The sequence below is a fragment of the Balaenoptera ricei genome, chromosome 1 (assembly GCF_028023285.1).
Source record: "Balaenoptera ricei isolate mBalRic1 chromosome 1, mBalRic1.hap2, whole genome shotgun sequence".
NCBI classification, from domain to species: domain Eukaryota; kingdom Metazoa; phylum Chordata; class Mammalia; order Artiodactyla; family Balaenopteridae; genus Balaenoptera; species Balaenoptera ricei.
The window spans coordinates 90038811-90060183 of record NC_082639.1 but is presented as its reverse complement, the minus strand read 5'-3'; the positions used below and the strand labels follow the sequence as shown (position 1 = coordinate 90060183).

Below are 21373 nucleotides of genomic sequence, written 5' to 3'. Positions count from 1 at the left end.
AATAATATTGACAAACCTTTAACTAGACTCACAAAGAACAAAAGAGAGAAGACTCAAATATATAAAATACGAAAGAGGAGTTGTTACAACTGATACCACAGAAATACAAAGGAGACTATTATGAACAGTTATATGCCAACAAATTGGACAACCTAGAAGAAATGAATAAATTCCTAGAAACATGCAACCTACCAAGACTGAATCATGATGCAATAAGAAATCTGAACAGACTGATTACTAGTAAGAACACTGAAACAGTAATCAATAGCTTTCCAACAGACAAAAGTCCAGGATCAGATGGTTTCACTGGTGAGTTCTACCAAACATCCAAAGAACTAATATTAGTGCTTCTAAAATTATTTCAAAAGCTGAAGAGGGGAGAACTCTTCCAAAAACATTTTATAAGGCCAGTATTACCCTGCTACTCAGACAAGAACACTACAAGAAAAGAAAATTATAGGTCAATATCCTTGATAAACATAATTGCAAAAATCCTCAACAAAATATTAGCAAATTCAAGTCAACAATACATTAAAAGGATCATACACCATGATCAAGTGTTATTTATTCCAGGGATGCAAGGATGGCTCGGCATCCTCAAATCAGTCAGTGTAATATACCACATTAACAAAATGAAGGATAAAAATCATATGATCTTCTCGATAAATGCAAAAAAGCATTTGACAAAATTCAACATTAATTTATGATAAAAACTCTCTACAAAGTGGGTATAGAGGGAACATACCTCAACATAATAAAGGCCATATATGACAAACCCATGCTAACACCATACTCAATGGTGAAATACTGAAAGCTTTTCCTCTAAGATGAAGAACAAGACAAGTATGTCCACTCTTGCCACTTTTATTCAACATAGTATTGGAAGTCCTATCCAGAGCAATTAGACAAGAAAAATAAATAAAAGGCATCCACATTGGAAAGGAAGAAGTAATACTGTCAACATCTGCAGATAACATGATACTATATAGAGAAAACCCTGAAGGCTCCCTCAAAAAACTGTTAGAACTTATAAACAAATTCAGTAAAGTTGCAGGATACAAAATAAATACATAAAAATGTGTTGTGTTCCTTCACACTAATAACAAACTATCAGAAATAGAAATTAAGAAAACAATCCCATCTACAATTATATCAGAAAGAATAAAATACCTAGGAATAAATTTAAACAAGGGGGTGAAAGACTTATATATTGAAAACTACAAGATATTAACTTAAAAAATTGAAGAAGACACAAATAAATGAAAAGATATTTCATGCTCATGAAATGGAGGAATTAATATTGTTAAAATGTCCACACTAATGAAAGTGATATATAAATTCAAAGCAATCCGTATCAAAATTCCAATGATATTTTTCACAGAAATAGAGCAAACAATCCTAAAATTTGTATGAAACCTCAAAAGACCCTGAATAGCCATAACAATCTTCAGAAAGAAGAACAAAGCTGGAGATAGCATACTTCCTGATTTCAAACTATATTACAAAGCTGTAGTAATCAAAATAGTATGGTATTGGCATAAAAACAGAGATGTAGATCAATGGAAAAAACAGAGAGCCTAGAAATAAACTCACATGTATATTGTCTATTAATTTATAACAAAGGAGCCAAGAAAATACAATGGGGAAAGAACAGCCTCTTCAATAAATGGGGTTGGGAAAACTGGGCAGCCACATGCAAAGCAATGAAACTGAACCACTATCTCACACCATACACAAAAATAAACTCAAAGTAGATTAAAGATTTGAACATAAGACCTGAAACCATAAAACTCCTAGAAGAAAACACAGGCTGTAAGCTCCTTGACATGATTCTTGGCAATGATTTTTTTAAATCGGACAACAAAAGTAAAATAAACAAATGGGACTACATCAAACTGAAAAGCTTCTGCACAGTGAAGGAAACCAAGAAAATGAAAATGCAACCTCCTGAATGGGAGACAATATTTGCAATTCATATACCTGATAAGGGTCTAATATCTAAAATACATAAAGAACACATACAACTCAATAGCAAATAATAATAATAATAACAACAATAATAATAAATTCTTAAATGGGCAGATTTGAATAGACACTTTTCCAAAGAAGATATCTGGATAGCCAACAGGTACAACAGGCTCAACATCACTAATCACCAGGGAAATGCAAATCAAATCCACAATGAGATATCACCTCACATTTGTTAAAATGACTACCACCAAAAAAACCCAAAAAAATAACAAATGTTGGTGAGAATGTAGAGAAAAGGGAACCCTTGTGCACTGTTGGTGGGAATGTAAATTGGTGCAACTGCTATAGAAAACAGTATGGAAGTTCCTCAAAAATTAAAAATAGAACTACCATACAATCCAGCAACTCCACTACTGAGCTCATAAGATATTGTAAATAATGCTGCAATGAACATGGGGGTGCAGGTATTTTTCCAGTTAGTGTTTTCATTATCTTCTATCTGAAGATATTAAAACAACCTAAGTGTCCATCAGTGGATGAATGGATAAAGTAGATGTAAATACACACACACACACATAATGTGATATTATTCAGCTGCTATAAAAAAGAATGAAATCTTGCCATTTGTGAAAACATGGATGGACCTCAAGGGCATTATGCTAAGTCAATAAGTCAGAGAAACACTAAGTAAATAAGAAAGACAAACACTGATAACATATGATCATATGAAACATATGATCTCTCTTATATGTGGAATCTAAAACAACAAAAACAACACAACAAGCTCATAGATACAGAGAACAGACTAGTGGTGAACTGTATTGTTTTGTTTTTAGCTTAAATAAATTGAATAAAAATTTTAAAATATTTTTGGTGTGAAAAAAAAACGCCTGTGGATTCTCAGCAGGCTTCAGTCTTTCCCCATTTCTCATTAAGAACTAGTCATCTGTACAATATGCCTATGGTCACCTTTATCTCATTTTCTCTGTGAACCCTAACTTAAACTCTATTGTGTAATATATTTATGATAGCTAGTGCACTACTACATGAAACATTATTACACTGACAATGCATGCAGGGGGAGGGAAAGAAGGATGGAGGTGCTCACTGAGGGATGCTTTTCAAGACTGTGTAAGAGCTATGGAAAAGGGAAGAGACAGAGGAAAGTACAGTAGAGTAGATCTCTCCCCACTGGGAGTTGATTTATATAAAGGTCCTACACAATACAGGAAAAAAAAACGGTTTTTTTTTTTTTTTTGGTCTTATGAATCTTTATGAGCTCAGTGCCTTAGCATGGGATAAAAATGTGACTTTGCTGGGGGTCATGAAGAGCTCATTATTGAAATACAGAGACAGCTGATTCCATTTGTGCTGGCTTAGAGACAAAAACTCCTTGAAAGTAACCTGAAATATTACTTTAAAGTAACCTCTTAAATATTTCCATATTCTATTTAAAAGCCTGCTTTGCATGGCAATTATTTGAGTTAGTAAGATATACCATTAATTATAAAAAGTAATTACAAAACAAAGTATCGATGTATCTGAAGTCCTCTGAGATATTGCAAAAAGCACATTCCCATTGATATAAATGATTCCTTTAGGTCTCATTGCGTGGGTAATCGCTTTCAAAGGAAACAGAATTGATTGCTTTATGTGAAAATGCAGAAGCACTGGATCCTAGCTCAGCCGTTTACTAAATATATACACTTTGGACAATTATTCAAATGTCCTAAACTTTCATTATCTCATCTGTGTAGCAAGGATTATGGGAGCCTCCTCTATGAAGAGATTCTGGATCTTCCTTTTATGGAATTGACCACACTTTTCTTTAAAGTCTTGCTGTAACCTACAAATACTTTCTATCAAACCACCTACTAATCTTTTTGCATCCCCACCCATGCTATACACCGTACAGCTGTACAACCAGGCCAACAGTGAACACTAGGTGCATACTTGTGTATGGATGAATAAATGAATAAGTGAGAAAAATCTTATGTAAAACACTTATGAAGTATATTCTACTAGTACCATTTTACAGAAAACAAAGCTAAAGCTCCAAAAGGTTAAACAGTTTGCCTAGGATCCAGAACTAGAAGGTGGAAAAGCCAGAATTTAAACCTCAGTCTTATATCTTCTCATTCTGCCTTGCAGACTTCAACATGATGTGGTTTCCCTTCAGAAAGCTCACAGAGCATTTTATGTTTGCCTGTGGCCACTACTATATTCTTCCTTGCATTGTGAGGTGCCAGTACTTGCCTTATCTATTAACTAAATTCAAGATTCCTTAAGGACAAAAGAGCATACTACTGATCTTTGTACTTGAATTCATAATGCCTAGTTCAATAAATATTTGTGAAATTGAGAAATTTAGCTTTTTAAAGAGATCCCAGCAATCTCTCTGGATTGGTTTGACTGTGGCTCTATCTGTGGCACAGGAAAGGATTAAATGATTTTTCAACAGTAATATTATTATACCTCTTTTACAGCAAATTCAAGATCCCTCCCATTCTCTTACATCTATCATAGAATTTTATTTGGTTTCTGAACAAATATCACCTTTTTTCCTTCCACAGTCTATATATTCTATTTTATCTCATAATTTTTGCAGAATTATGAGGAACTATGAAATAGTTTCTCATAAGTTTATCCTCTGCTGAAAATCTTTTCTACATGTACCTTATAATTTGTAAGCAATCTTGAAATACAAGCTTAGAACATCTGGAAGAAACTGAGCAAGAAAGCATTACTGGGATTACTTACTTTTCAGAAGACATGTAAAAACTTTATTCTCTCCAACTGTCTGATAATATTTGTATATTTCAGATGAACTTCAAATAAACTTAATGTTTTTTGTGTGGTAGAAAAGTTGAACTGTACTATTATGACCTCTGCATATAGCATTTTAAATTTGATTTTATAGAGCCCTAAATGGTTTCCTAAGTTATTTTTAATTCATGTAAATTACCTGAATTGGAGGTCTATTAACTTTCATTAGGCTGTCTCAGGAGCTAACTGCTGGCAAAGTGCCAAGCTCCTGGAGCCTGAGGGGTAGAGATAGATGTGGGGACTGCCAGAACGGAGATACCAGAAATAAAGGTAAGAGCCCAGCACACTTACTCTTCTGTATTCAAATGAACAAGACTGCAATTTAACTAGTACTTCTGGCATTAAACAATCAAGATTCAAGAAAGTTTAGTGGAATGCAAGAGGTGGGTTTCCCAACATGCCTCTATATTTAGACTATACTTTTGGTAGGACTTGGTATTACTCTAATGCTTCCTGGTCTTGCTCATCCAAATGTAGCAAAGAAACAAAAAGATGATTACACTGAGAGCGCTTATGACATTTTACAGTGCCAGGATGATGTACTATCTGCTTAGTTAAGAAGATTTACCTGCACAGTTGCTGCCTCTAGGAATCCATCACTAATGAGTTCAGGCCCATATATCATAGCTAGAAAGCATGTGACAGTTCGAGTACAATCCAAGTCCTGGCATTTCAGGATTGTACTCTAATTTCCATGAGAATGTTTCAGGGTGTGCAAGATCTTTACAACGAAGACATAAGGACAATGGATTCTAATCAAAACAAAACAACACAAGCAATCATGCTTCGATCCACACCTACCAGAAATCTAATCTCAGGTCAGTCATTTCCACAGGGGCCTTCTATGAGTAAATTTTATGTCTCTGAGCCTTGGTTTTACCATCTAAAAATGGATGCGATAATGCCCACCTTTAGGGCTTTTTTTAGAAGGACTAAATTAGAAAATGAATATAGTGACAAGCATAAAATAGGCCTTCAGAATATAGTATTTTTTGTTGCCTCTGTAGTTGTAAATATATCTGTACAAAGAGTTACCCATTATCACACCCTTAGAATCCCTGTGCCAGAAGAAAACATCAGAATGATGGTGAAATTATAAAATTCAATAGATTTTTGTCAAGTTTTCTCTGTTAGAAAGTAGAAAAGTGCTTATGAATTTAAGTAAAAGGAAACACATACTCTGTGCAAATGTTACTGGCTAAATTTGCCAGTAAAACATTCTCCCAAAAAAGGAAGACACAAGTAGATGAGGAGGAGTCAGGATCTATTCCGCTCATTCTGTAGATCTTCCCAAATGCAATGTGTGTTGAGTCATGCACAATAAACCTCTATAACCCTGCAAAAAGAACCATTCTAGCAAACAAAATGAACGTGCTTTTTGTTGGTTTGTTTTTCTCCACTGAATGACTATATTTCCCAAAGCTTGCCCCTGTAAGTATTTTAGAAATGTTTATTTCCCATGGCAATGACCAAAGATGTGTTATTCAAGTCTAACAATGCTAATGTTCCCATAAGAGAAAAGATTTCACGTGGTCTCTAAAGACAACCTTGAAATTAGTTGTGGCAGCTTTCTTTAATGTTTTCATTCACTCCTTCAAGAAATATTTATTAAGTGGTCTCTGTGAGGTAGACAATGTGAAACACAATAGTGAACAAGATAGAAACAGGGCCTGCTTTGATGAAGTTTATTCCTTTTCCTTCACATCTCACACTCTTCTTATGATGGCCTCCTACTAATTTTTTAATGATATAATTTTCTAATTCCTGAAGACATTTATATTCTTAAAATTCAAAAGACATAGCATAGCACGAAAATTTATCATGCCATTCTCTGCAAAATCACTACCACAAATAGCCTGGCATGCGTTTTTTTCACTTTTTCTAATCTCTTTCTCTCCTTCTTTCTCTCTCTCTCTCTATACATAAATTATATTGTATGTAATATCTTTTTCAAAAATGGCATTATATTATAAATTTTTAAAATTTAGCATAATGACTAAGTCATAGTAGTAACTCAATATATTTCCTTTTAATAAAGTTTGCAGGCTCTGAATTAACTTGAATTTAAAACAAAAGGCAATGGGGAACAAGACTTTAGGCTTTAAAAAAGCCAAAGAGTCCTCGTAGAGTCATGAAAGGAAATTTTCCACAGAGCTGCCAGCCTTAACCTGATTATCCTCTTACCATAGGTCCTTATAGCACAAATCTTAAAAGATGGACTGACTTTATCAGACAATGCTTCTTTCTTTCTTTTTCTTTCCTTCTTTCTTTCTTTCTTTAACATCTTTATTGGAGTATAATTGCTTTACAATGGTGTGTTAGTTTCTGCTTTATAACAAAGTGAATCAGCTATACATATACATATATCCCTATATCTCCTCCCTCTTGCGTCTCCCTCCCACTCTCCCTACCCCACCCCTCTAGGTGGTCATAAAGCACAGAGCTGATCTCCCTATGCTACCTGGCTGCTTCCCACTAGCTATCTATTTTACATTTGGTAGTATATATATGTCCATGCCTCTCTCTCACTTCGTCCCAGCTTACCCTTCCCCCTCCCCATGTCCTCAAGTCCATTCTCTACTTCTGCGTCTTTATTCCTGTCCTGCCCCTAGGTTCTTCAGAACCATTTTTATTTTATTTTTTTTAGATTCCATATATATGTGTTAGCATATACTATTTGTTTTACTCTTTCTGACTTAATTCACTCTGTATGACAGACTCTAGGTCCATCCACCTCACTACAAATAACTCAATTTCAAATCTTTGTATGGCTGAGTAATATTCCAATGTATATATGTGCCACATCTTCTTTATCCATTCATCTGTCGATGGACACTTAGGTTGCTTCCTTGTTAGTTTTTTAAGGAACCTCCATACTGTTCTCCATAGTGGCTGTATCAATTTACATTCCCACCAACAGTGCAAGAGGGTTCCCTTTGCTCCACACCCTCGCCAGCATTTGTTGTTCATAGATTTTTTGATGATGGCCATTCTGACTGGTGTGAAGTGATACCTCATTGTAGTTTTGATTTGCATTTCTCTGATGATTAATGATGTTGAGCATCCTTTCATGTGTTGTTGCCAATCTGTATATCTTCTTCGGAGAAATGTCTGTTTAGGTCTTCTGCCCATTTTTGGATTGGGTTGTTTGCTTTTTGATATAGAGCTGCATGAGCTGCTTGTATATTTTGGAGATTAATCCTTTGTCAGTTTCTTCATTTGCAAATATTTTCTCCCATTCTGAGGGTTGTCTCTTCGTCTTGTTTATGGCTTCCTTTGCTGTGCAAAAGCTTTTAAGTTTCATTAGGTCCCATTTGTTTATTTTTGTTTTTATTTCCATTTTTCTAGGAAAAAAAGGTCAAAAAAGGATCTTGCTGTGATTTATGTCATAATGTCATAGAGTGTTCTGCCTATGTTTTCCTCTAAGAATTTGAGAGTGTCTGGCCTTACATTTAGGTCTTTAATCCATTTTGAGCTTATTTTTGTGTATGGTGGTAGGGAGTGTTCTAATTTCATTCTTTTACATGTAGCTGTCCAGTTTTCCCAGCACCACTTATTGAAGAGGCTGTCTTTTCTCCCCTGTATATTCTTGTCTCCTTTATCAAAGACAAGGTGATCATATGTGTGTGGGTTTATCTCTGGGCTTTCTATCCTGTTCCATGGATCTATATTTCTGTTTTTGTGCCAGTACCATACTGTCTTGATTACTGTAGCTTTGTAGTATAGTCTGAAGTCCAGGAGCTTGATTCCTCCAGCTCTGTTTTTCTTTCTCAAGATTGCTTTGGCTATTCGGGGTCTTTTGTGTTTCCATACAAATTGTGAAATTTTTTGTTCTAGTTCTGTGAAAAATGCCATTGGTAGTTTGACAGGGATTGCATTGAATCTGTAGATTGCTTTGGGTAGTAGAGTCATTTTCACAATGTTGATTCTTCCAATCCAAGAACATGGTATATCTCTTCATCTGTTTGTATCATCTTTAATTTCTTTCATCAGTGTCTTATAGTTTTCTGCATACAGGTCTTTTGTCTCCTTAGGTAGGTTTATTCCTAGATATTTTATTATTTTTGTTGCAGTGGTAAATGGGAGTGTTTTCTTAATTTCACTTTCAGATTTTCATCATTAGTGTATAGGAATGCAAGAGATTTCTGTGCATTAATTTTGTATCCTGCTACTTTACCAAATTCATTGATTAGCTCTAGTAGTTTTCTGGTAGCATTTTTAGGATTCTCTATGTATGGTATCATGTCATCTGCAAACAGTGACAGCTTTACTTCTTCTTTTCTGATTTGGATTCCTTTAATTTCTTTTTCTTCTCTGATTGCTATGGCTAGGACTTCCAAAACTATGTTGAATAATAGTGGTGAGAGTGGGCAACCTTGTCTTCTTCCTGAGCTTAGTGGAAATGGTTTCAGTTTTTCACCATTGAGAATGATGTTGGCTGTGGGTTTGTCATATATGGCCTTTATTATGTTGAGGTAAGTTCCTTCTACGCCTACTTTCTGGAGGGTTTTTATCATAAATGGGTGTTGAATTTAGACAATGCTTCTTAAAGAAAATTTCTAGTGATGTGATAAATCTTCCTCCATATTGCCAAGAAATGTTTAAATGGATTATTTTTCAAAGAAGGATTTTTTAAAAACCCCTTCTAGATTAATAGGAAGCTGGTTCCTTTCTGTTTCATTAAAAAAAAAAAAAAAAAAAAAAAAAAAACTCGAAAGACAAGTCAAAGCCCAGTTTCGAAAAAAATGCCATTTTATATCAAACCATTTCTGGTAGTTTTTACTTCTTTTCTCACAATTCCTCTCTAGGCCTTTACAGCGTAGGGTTATAGAGGACTGTCATTTTCAGTGCTTCTGTCTATTTTTATAAAAAATGAAAGTGGTTATATGTAAAGAATGAAAGCCATCCTTCCTTTGAAATAAGGCTAAATCATTTTTAAAAGATTTCAAGCTAAGCGTGGCTCTCAAATGCTTTTCAATCCCAAGAAATGCTCTGGCCTTCACTCATCAATAGGCAAAGTGATTACATTATTTTTCCAATTCTCTTGTTATTGCTGTATCTGTTTTTCAGAAGGCAATGCTAGAATTAAAGAACTTCCTTTTAAAAATGCAATAAAATAGTAAGTTTTCTTTTAAACCAAAGTTAGAAAACTTTGTTCAGTTTCTATTTTTTATGTCCTACCATGTTGAGAGACAATTATCTACCATATGTGAAATGTAAACAGCTAGTTTTAAAATGCATCGTACAAACTTACAGACTCATAAAGACATCAGAAATGGTTGCAGCTAATCCTCCTATTTAAATAAGTGAAGAAACTCAGGGAGGAGACTAATATCTCCAATATGCCAGTTACTCTACTCAGTTTTTAATCTATTTTACCTCATTTAAGACTTACATCCAACTTGCAATCAGAGTCGTAAGTCCTAGTTTATGACTAGTCCAAAGTCACAAAGTGATTTAACTGCAGAACTGAGACTTTTGCTGGAGACTTTTGTCTTAATACATAGCTCTTTCTGCTATACCAAGCCATCTTGTACCACCGATTGATCAAAGGCTTACATGAATATAGTGACAGGCTGAAGAGAAATTATTTGGGGGACTGAACCTTATTGTCAAAGATAAGAGATTTAAGACTAGATAGTATAAATGTGATTTTTTCTGTGATAGAGACTACCTTGTTAGATATAGATTAGATAACATCCCTATTTTAGTACCATCTCAATTGCCATAGAGAAAAGGTCTGTGACCAAACAGCTAAATGTAGCTGAATATGATGCAGCTTAACTGGCTTAAGCCTACAGCTATAAATTTCTAATTTTTTATGCTCTAGCTCAATTAAGCTCACCTAAGACTTTAAATATTCAGCAATTTATTGTGAGCAAGAGTATAGCATATTCACTACCTTAAAATAATCATCCAGGTTCAAACCTAGACTTTGCCACTTCTTTGACTACTCTCTTACCTCACTTCTCTGCATCCTTGACACTTGGGTCAGAATTACTATCCTAAAGCATGTGATTAAATATATTCACCAAATATTTACTGTCAAGCCATTATAAGTAGAGAAGATCCAGATAATTAAGTTAAACAGTTTTAGACTCTTAGGTCTTTCTGATAATTGACTCCATTTTTCTTCTTACTTTTTGTGAATAATTTTAAAATATAGAAATTTCATTTGTTAGATTTAAATAGGACTTTTCCCCCAAGCTTTGCTAATTACATAAACTTTAAACAGATTTTACCCACACTTTAATTACTTCACTCATAGGATGAGCTAAGAATATATTTCAGACATTCCTATTTCCAGGTTGTTCAGAATTCAGAAGTGCTGAAGTGTTTTGAAATTCCCCAGTAGAATTTAGTGCAAAAATACAAGTTAAAAATAAGTAATTGGATTGAGATTATAAATACACAGATTTAAAACGACATGGCCACAGGAGAATTTAAAAATATTTATAAATTCTACCAAACCTGCTTATTCTATTCAGGAGCAAATATTCAAAAGCAAAGGAATAGTTACACAGGAAGGAATATATCCTTGTGTAAATTTTAAAATTAGCATTCATTGGGGCAATCAGGTTAAAGTCAGTCATTCTACAGAAATATGTCTAAGAAATAAAGGGCACTGTCTGATGCATAAGACTACCTGGCATCCAGAAAATGCCTGGACAGAATCCTCTGAGATTCATGGTTAAGCCGAGCATCTACAAAAATAGAGTTGCCATTTACTGAGATGGGGAAGGTCACTCGAGCAATTTTGCATTGTTTCTGTGACAGGAGGGGACAGAGATAAGAAATGCAGTTCAGAATAAGCTGATCATATGCCGCCTGTGGAGATCCAACTGGAGATATTAAGTAGGGAGTTTAGGTAAATGAATTTGGAGCTAAAGGAATAGATCCAGGCTGGAAATAAAATTATAGGGGTTCACAGCATGTAGATAATAGTTAAATCTCTAAGACTGGATAATCTCACTTAGGGATGAGTAGAGGAGATACAGAAGAGCAAAAATCCAAAGACTGATTCCTGGGACAATCTACCATCAGAGATCAGGGAGCTGAATAGTAAAAGCAAAGGAAGTTAAGAAGGGCAGGATGGTGAGAGAGTAGGAAAAGCAAGAAAGCCAGAGTGCTGGATGTCAAGTGAATAAAATATTGACATTTCAAGGAAAAGAGAATGATCATCTGCGTCAAATGTTGCTGAGAGATCACAAAAGATGAGGACTGAGATTTGACTTCTGATTTAGCACTGTGGTGATCGCTGGTGACTAACTAGAACAATGTCTATGAAGCAGTGGGAACAGAACATGACTGGAACAGGTTAAGAGTAGAATAGGAAGACAGGAACCGGAGATCAAAAGTTCAGAAAACTCTTTCAAGGCATTTTACTTTTTTTTTCTAAAAACCAACCTTTAATAAGCTCTGCCCCTGAGTGGTCAAAGTGAAAACTGGGGAGACTTTGGAGTCCACCTACTTCCTAGTTTATGTGACCTTGGGAAATTACTTAACTTCCTTGGGTTCAATTTTCTGTAAAATGGGAAAAATGATGCAGATGAGATCAATTTATAAAGCAGTGGGACAACATCAAGGCATTTTACTTTAAAGAAGAGCAGAGGCGCAGTGGTTGAGAATCTGCCTGCTAATGCAGGGGACACGGGTTCGAGTCCTGGTCTTGGAGGATTCCACATGCCGCAGAGCGGCTGGGCCCGTGAGCCACAAGTACTGAGCCTGCGCGTCTGGAGCCTGTGCTCCACAACAAGAGAGGCCGCGATAGTGAGAGGCCCGTGCACCGCGATGAGGAGTGGCCCCCGCTTGCCACAACTAGAGAAAGCCCTCACACAGAAACGAAGACCCAACACAGCCACAAATAAATAAATAAATATATAATTAAAAAAAAAAAAAAAGAAGAAGAAGAGCAGAGAAATGGTCTGGTAAAGGAATATGTTGAGTTAAAAGATCTTTATAGTTATTTAAAGATTTATATCAGATAATATATTAAATTTTCTTTCAAATCTACTATTTCATTGTTTTACAATTCATCACAAGGAGCTAAATAAGGATCAAATTAAGCTCTAATATCTGGCATTGTTTGATCTCTGATAATAACACTTTTCAAATAAAATTAAGGTAAGTTTAGGTAATTGGCATGTAACAGTGAACTGACAGTTCATTATGTAAGTCCATTAACTAAATCTACACATTATCAACAAATTTCCTTCCTCCTTTTGAAACCTAAGATTGGAAATATTCTTCACCTATTTAATTGAATATGTTAAATCTGTGGCCTTATAATCTTCCCTATTTTTTTTTTTTAAACATCTTTATTGAAGTATAATTGCCTTACAATAGTGTGTTAGCTTCTGCCTTATAACAAAGTGAATCAGTTATACATATACAATATGTTCCCATTTCTCTTCCCTCTTGCATCTCCCTCCCTCCCACCCTAATCTTCCCTATTAATATTTAAATGTTTTTCCATGAATAGATTAAGACAACCTAAATACTGAATTTTTGAGTGTGTCAATATCCACACCTAAGATATAAAATATAAGATATAATCTATTTACCATGTTTAGTCATATGTAGTAGGCAGATGTCCACATCCTAACCCCCAGAACCTATAAGTATGTTACCTCACACAGATAAAGTGCCTTTGCAAATGTGTTAAGTTTAAGGTTTTGAGCTGGAAAGAGTACCCTGGATTACACAGGTGGGCTTCATTTAATCACAAGCGTCCTTATAAATGAAAAAAAAGGCAGGAGAGTTAGAGTCAGAGAAGAAGATGTGATGATGGAAGTAGATGCTAGAGTGATATGATTGCTGGCTTTGAAGATGGAAAGGAGCCACAGCCGAGGAACTCAGACAACTTCTTGAAGAGGGAAAAGGCAGGAAGCAGTCTCTTTCCTAGAGCCTCTAGAAGGAACACTGCCCTGTTAAGACTTTAATCTTAGCTCTATGAGATCCATTTCAGACCTCTGACCTATAGAACTGTAAGATAATGAATTCTATTATCGTAAGTCACTAAGTTGGTGGTAATTTGTTCTAGTTGCAATAGAAAACTAATACACCGTTAGGGATCTATATTTGTCTAGATCCCTCAATAAACTGTGAACTCCTTAAAGTCAGGCTCTGGTTTTGATCAGCCCTGTATTTCTTACAGATCTCTATAGTACCTTGCCTATAACACTTGCTCAATAAATGCTGAATTTCTTTGGAAAATTAGTTAATATATAAGCACTGTATCAAAACTAGACCAGTAACTACAAAAATGTTTGTGCAGAAGGAAGCCCTAAAGGGGAAAATGATAAAATGTGGTATTTATCCTCATTGTTCTTTCAAAAAATGAGTTTACCAACATAAATGAGAGACACATTGGAGAATTATAAATTATGTGACCTTTTCTTACTCAGGATGCTACTATAATTCCTGAATATTAGAAGAAATATGCTCTTAGATTTCCACAAGTTTTTAATATAAGTGCATTCTAGGATTTGCATATTTTTAATCATAGAAGAAGTAATAAGGTTAACTCAGCATTTTTTAAAGCAATTTCAGCAACAGTTACTGCAATTTGTAAAATACGTTTATTGATTTTATTTTTATTTTTGGCATGATATCCAAAAAAAGAAGTTTAATAACAATTTACCTTTTTAAAAAAAGTGTTTTCTGAAAATAACTTTCCGATTATACAAAACAAAGTTTGTGACTATCTTCATAAACAATGCTGTATCCCATTTCAATCCTTCATTGCTATATTGGTCACTATAATAAATGATACTGCGATTTAGACAAAGTATTAAAAATCACTGAGATCTTAACTTTTGATTTAACTCTGAAACATACTAACCTCTCCTCCCAGTGTACATAATATTGTATTATCAAATTATAAAAAAAATAAATAGCTGAAAAATCATCTGGATGATTTTATATTTAACAAAGAATGTAAATATATTGTACTGCTTTCCTGTTTGTGATTCCTTTAGACATGTTATTCAATGTTAAATCATTCTTAGCTCAGTGAAGCATTTTTCCTCAAACTAAACCTAAAATGTATTAAAGTTTTCACTTGATCTTTTTTATAATTCTTTGATGCCCCGATATGGTACTATCTAGTTTACATATTTAGTTTTTTCACATGTCTTTTTTGCTATAGGAATAGTTAGTATACACTCCGTATAGGTATACTCAGTATATAGCTATGTAAACTCAGTATACAGCTTAATATCTAGCTCAGAGTAGGTGCTTTATAATAAATCAATTACTCAGATCTCTCAGTCATAAAAACTCTTCAATGATTTATTTTTTATGACAACATTCAGTCAGATCTGACAGTCAGTACAGATTTGAGCCAATTTGGTGCCTTGAATATCTATAAAAAATAATACAAAATATGAAAATAATAATAGTCCTTAGGAATTGAAAGGTAATCTTCATCAACAAAAACTTCAATTGCTCTCAATATATTATATTTAGTAAGGCAGGAAATTTAACTATGTATATATTTCAAAAGTATTGTCAACAATCATGAAAATTGAAAATTCAGCCAGCCAGAATGCCAATTCCTCAACTAATCTCTCCTTGTGATACTAACTCTCTGAGATCATCTCCAGAATTATAAAAAGTAAGGGACACTATACTTACCTCAGAGGGATTGAGTGAGAATTAAATGAAGTAATATCTCAGACAGAGGAGCTTGAACTTGGAAGTCAGATAGACCTAAATTTAAAATCCATTTATGTCACACCTCTCAAAGTCTCTGCATCCTCACTTGGAAGAGGAGGATGGCAATATCTATCTTTGAAGGTCTGTTTGGACTTTTAAAGATAAGGTATGTCAAAGTATCTGATATAAAGTAAACATTCAATGCATAGTAACTATTATTGGAAAAGTAATGACCCAGAATAAATGTTTAAAAAATATTTCCACTATTTTTTTAAATTAGAAATATTTTTGATCTATGAATCACTGTCCCCAGTTGTGTAACTGCCTAAAAGTCAATTCAGCCTTTATGTCTGTTTCCCACATATACAATAAGAATGATAATAACCAGTCCTTTGTACCTCTCAGAGTTGCTGAAAGAATCAAATGAGGCAATACAAATGAAAGCTCTTTGAAAAGTGGTGTTATTAATAGCTGTGTTAATACTCATAATAATTTAATAACACAGATAAATCTGGCATTAATTCACAACAATGGGTCATCTTACTGAGGACATTACAATGATCTATTTTCAGGATAGAAAGTTCCCAATGAATTGGCAAGTATACAGAAGTAGACTTCTGAAAGGATGCCAAAGCTGGAACATCCTCAATTCTGTGTGTTTCCAGCTATAGGAAGTGAAACTATTCTACCTTGCAAAGATAATTATTACTTTATTTTAATATTCATCAATTTCTCCATGTTTTGAATATTTGCCAACTTCTTTTCTAGGAAGGGTTTTGAGCTATTTCTAAGAGAGGAGGGTTATTGTATTTTTAGCTCTATCAAATGATTATGATCATTATCTTTAAGTTTTTCAAGAGTAGAGAATCAAGCTTTAAAAAATAAGCACAAATTTTAAGATAAAGTGTTTCATTGTTTAATGGCATACTTCATCATTTACCTTAAGACAACAGAAACTTCTTTATCAGTGCCTTTTACTTGGTTTAAAGATGATTTCTTTCAGACAGTTCAGATCTTAAGAGAATTACAGTGTAAAAATTATTCAAAGCAAATTTTCAAAAATACATCATTTTAAAAGTAATAATTCCAGCTGGTTAAATGAAGGACACCAAAAAAATTTGAGTATTTTCTGTACCCTGATAGCATACTGGCCCAATTGTACATAAAATATTGATATTTACTTCTATTCCTTGCCACTTAAAAATCAAATTGACTTTCTTTTATACAACTTTGTATTTTAACACATTCTATTAATTATCAACAAGTATTGTGTACATAGAATGCACACAGCGTACCATGTACAGTGAACCTACTTTATGTAATGTTTCTATGTGCATAATTTTTGGAATTCTTAAAATTGTTAATGTTTGCTGACTTTAGTCGGCCAAGTGAGTAATAAAATCAAGATTAAAAAGTAGGGTCCTTATTGAGTACATAGTGATGAATAATCCAAACATTAGCCAAACTGTCAAGCATTTAAATTACTATTGTAAAAAGAAATCTCCCAATCTCTCTTCTTTTTAACTGTATAAATGTTGTATTAGTTTGCCAGGGCTACTATAACAAAATAAGAAAATGGGTGGCTTAAACAACAGATATTTATTTTCTCAAAGTTCTGGAGGCTAGAAGTCCAAGATCAAGGTGTCAGTAGGTTTGGTTTCTTGTGAGGCCTTTCTCCTTAGCTTGCGGATGGCTGCCTTCCTGCTGTGTCCTCACATCGTCTTTCCTCTATACATGCACATACCTGTGTCCATCCATATGCCCTCTTCTTAGTAAAAAAAAAAAAAACAGTCATACTGGATATGGGCCCACCCAAATGACCTCATTTTACCTTAACTACTTCTTGCATTTCCAAATACACTCACATTCTGACATACTGAGGGTTAGGACTCCAGCATGTTAATGTATATAAAGGATAGAGTAAAGGATCATTTAGTAACTTTGTTTTGGATAATTTTTGGAAAATTGGAATAAGGTTTAATTATAACCATCTTCCCCCAAATGTTGAACAGTCAAAAATGTTCAATGGTTTTGTAAAAATCCCACAAGGAAAATCCTGTAGGAATATTTATCAAATTCCCACAAAAGGAGACAAAGCAGGAGCTCCTAAGATTAAATGTAAAAGGTGGGGATGACGGAAAATCACACAGAAAACAGTAAATGGTTTAACTACACACAATAAAAATTTTTCATATGCAAGAATTTGAGAAGCAAAATGGTGGACAATATTGGTTATAATGGACCATTATTTGTTGCAAAAACTTATACAGATAATAAAAATCCTTATCTTCAGAGTTGAAAGAAGTAATGATAGGACTGAATAAAGAAAACTAAACAAAATTAAAGACAATCTACAGAATGGGAGAAAATATTTGCAAATGATGTGACCAAGAAGGGATTAATCTCCAAAAAATACAAACAGCTCATACACCTCAGTATCAAAAAAACAAACAACCCAATCAAAAAAATGGACAGAAGATCTAAATAGACATTTCTCTAAAGAAGACACACAGATGGCCAATAGGCACACAAAAAGATGCTCAACATTGCTAATTATTAGACAAATGCAAATCAAAACAACAATGAGTAGTTTTAACTGGTCAGAATGGTGATGGTTTTAACCATCATCAAAACGTCTACAAATAATAAATGCTGGAGAGGATGTAGAGAAAAGGGAATCCTCCTACACTGTTGGTGGGAATGTAAATTGGTACAGCCACTATGGAGAACAGTATTGAGGTTCTTTAAAAAATTAAAAACAGAGCTACCATATGATCCTGCAATCCCACTCCTGGGCATATATCTGGAGAAAACTATGATTCAAAAAGATACGTGCACCCCAATGTTCATTGCAGCACCATTTACAATAGCCAAGACATGGAAGCAACCTAAACGTCTGTCAACATATGAATGGATAAAGAAGATGTGGTATGTACATACAATGGAATGTTACTCAGCCATAAAAAAGAATGAAATAATGCCATTTGCAGCAACATGGATAGACCTAGAGATGATCATACTAAGTGAAGTAAGTCAGACAGAGAAAGACAAATATCATATGATATCGCTTATATGTGAAATCTTAAAAAAAAAAAAAGTGATACAAATGAATTTATATACAAAACAGAAAGAGTCTCACAGACATAGAAAACAAATTTGCATTACCAAAGGAGAAAGTGGGAGGGATAAATTAGGAGTTTGGGATTAACAGATACACACTACTACATATAAAATAGATAACCAACAGGGACCTACTGTATAGCACAGGGAACTATAACCTATAAGGAAAAGAATCTGAAAAAGAATATATATATATATTATATATATTCTATTACATATATTATATATATAATATACATATAACTGAATCACTTTGCTATACACCTGAAACTAATACAACATTGTAAATCAACTATACTCCAATAAAATTTTTTTTAATTTAAAAAAAATAAGAAAAATGTAAAAAAGCATTTAACAAACATGTGAAGCAAAGCAGAATAACATTCAATATCACTTGCGATCAAAGATTTGTGTATATGTGTGTTTAAAAGTCTTGCAAATGGCTCGAATCCATTACTGCTAACTGGTAAAGAAACTGCGTGAGTTGAATCAACTCCAACTTTGTGTCTGAAGCCACAGAATTCTTGGTAATCTTTCCTCCAAGAATTCTGCTTCCTGAAAGTGGAAGCAACAAGGGGTTGGGACTATTTTGCAAAGATTGGTCGTACCATTGTAATGGGTAATGGAAAACCAGCCCAGCCTATGCAGGACACCTGTTTGGGGAGGGGCAGGGTGGGGGTGGGGACAGTGGGCTAGAAGGACACCTTCCAATGCACAAGCTGCCCAGGACCCTGGCTCCTTCTGGTAAGTCACAGCACCAGCAGAATGAATGCTGATCACCTCTCTTTGCTTGCATGTTGGAATGCCTACCCATGTGCAAGGTGGGAAGCTCCACTCCAAGAAAATGCACAGGCACACTCCTTGCTACTCAGGGGGCAAACTACCAGCTTAAAAGTGAGAGCCTCGGAAGAGAAGTGTGGCATTACCTAAGAGCTTGTTAGAAATGCAAATTCATGGGCCCAATGTACTGAATCAGAATCAGTGGAGAAGGGGCCTAAGAAATTGTGTTTTAGCAAGTTCTCAAAGTGATTCTTACACACATTAAAGTTTGAGAACAAATGATGCAAAAGAAACGCAAAGCTGATTGACCCTGCATTTCTGCCCCCTGTGCATGAGGGCCTGACTCTCACCATCAAAGCAAAAGTGTTAGCAGTTTCAAAATGGTAGAAACTGAGGGAAAAACAAAAATAAATCCACCACCTATCAGCCATTTAGCCACCTCTCACATCAAGACATGAATAAATAGTCCATCTTTTATAAATTTGCTTAGTTTTGAGTGAGCAAATATCTTTATGCCATTGGAGAAAATAAGGAATTCATTTATTTAGTAGAATGGCACTACAAACTCACGTTTGCATCAAAATAATCAAACCACTATCCATCAAGATACAGAAAAAAAAAAAAAGTGCAGAGATTTAAGGATATTTGCTTCCCTTTAACTTTAGTAGCAGAAGCAGGATTATTCTCATGCTCTTGACAATACTTATGCAACAGGATGCTGGGGGGTCTGGGGATCTGATGCATGGACCTTCCAGAACTCCTCAAGTTGTACCATCTTCTCAGCTAGGTAAGAAAAAAATGCTCGCTGTTTCAAACTACTCCTTCATTCATGAGGGTTGGGGAGGGCGGGAGAGGGGTAGGTTGGAGTGGTGTCGGCAATATCAGTTCTTAGGGTGGAAGCTCTGAACCTAGGATCTGGAAATAGTGGCGTAACCAAGCTGAGGCTGGCATGAGCAGTGATGGGCCTGAATGCATCACATCTCCGCCTACTTTTCCAAGGTCCTACTTAGACTCCTCTCACAAAGGGATGCCCAGGGTCTACATGCAGCATACTGGAGTTAGGAAACTGCAAAAAGTTGTGGAAAGATGAGAGGTTGGAAGGAAGCCAGGTACGACCAGGTATTTTCCCCGTGGCTCCCTCCACGTGCACATTTTACAAGACCTTCACCTCGGGCACGATGCTCCCGGTGCCTCGACGCCAGGCTCAGGAGCCTACTCTTCGCCAGATGTTGTACATCCGGCCATCCGAAGATGGTGATTTCGACTAAGTTCCGGGCCTTAACTGTGTCCACCGTCAACGGGGCCAGGCTCATCCACTCCATTTTCGGAACTATGACTCGGTCTGGGCCGAAGAGCAAGTCAGCCAGCCATGCCTCCAGGTAAAACAACACTGGGTTTCTCAGTTCCTGCACAGGAAATCACCGTGGCCGGGTGCGAATCCATGGTGGCAGAAGTGGTAACCCCAGCAGCCCATCTCCTCTGGTGGGGATCGTCCTTCCGTACCCGCGGGCCCCAGTGGCACCTGCGTCCATCGTCAGGCTCCAACCAGCAGCCCGGGAGAGAGGTCATGATGAGCAGCCTCGTGGGACTTGGGGAAGTGCGTAGCCCGGGCCTTTTAAGGTTTCCGGCTGGGCCTGCCCCTCTCCGAATCTCTTCTTATGGTCAAATGTGGTTTTGTATCTACACTCCTTGAGTATATGTGTATATAACGTCCATGCTTTTGCTTTAGACCATTTGAAAACTTTTTTGTTGTTTGACCACTAAAGGCTAAAAGGAGTCCCACGTAGGCTTTCACCCTTCAGCTATTAAACGCTGTCAGCATTAAATCCTGTCACTTGATCCCTGCTTCAGCCTATTCTCACCCCTGAGCGATTTCTGGCATCACAGTATTATCGGAAGTGATACCTGTGGTGGTACAGGTGACTGGAATATCACTCCAAAGTAATGAGCTAACTCAATTCTATCGAAATAGTATTCTAAAAACCGTGACTCAGTCCAGTTTAACAATTATTTTTGG

General features: G+C 35.4%; 1 pseudogene; it reads right to left on the bottom strand.

Annotated features, from left to right (window-relative positions):
* Positions 1-20059: 20059 nt before the first annotated feature.
* Positions 20060-20888, bottom strand: LOC132362200 (oocyte-expressed protein homolog; annotated as a pseudogene).
* Between the last annotated feature and the right edge of the window lie 485 nt (positions 20889-21373).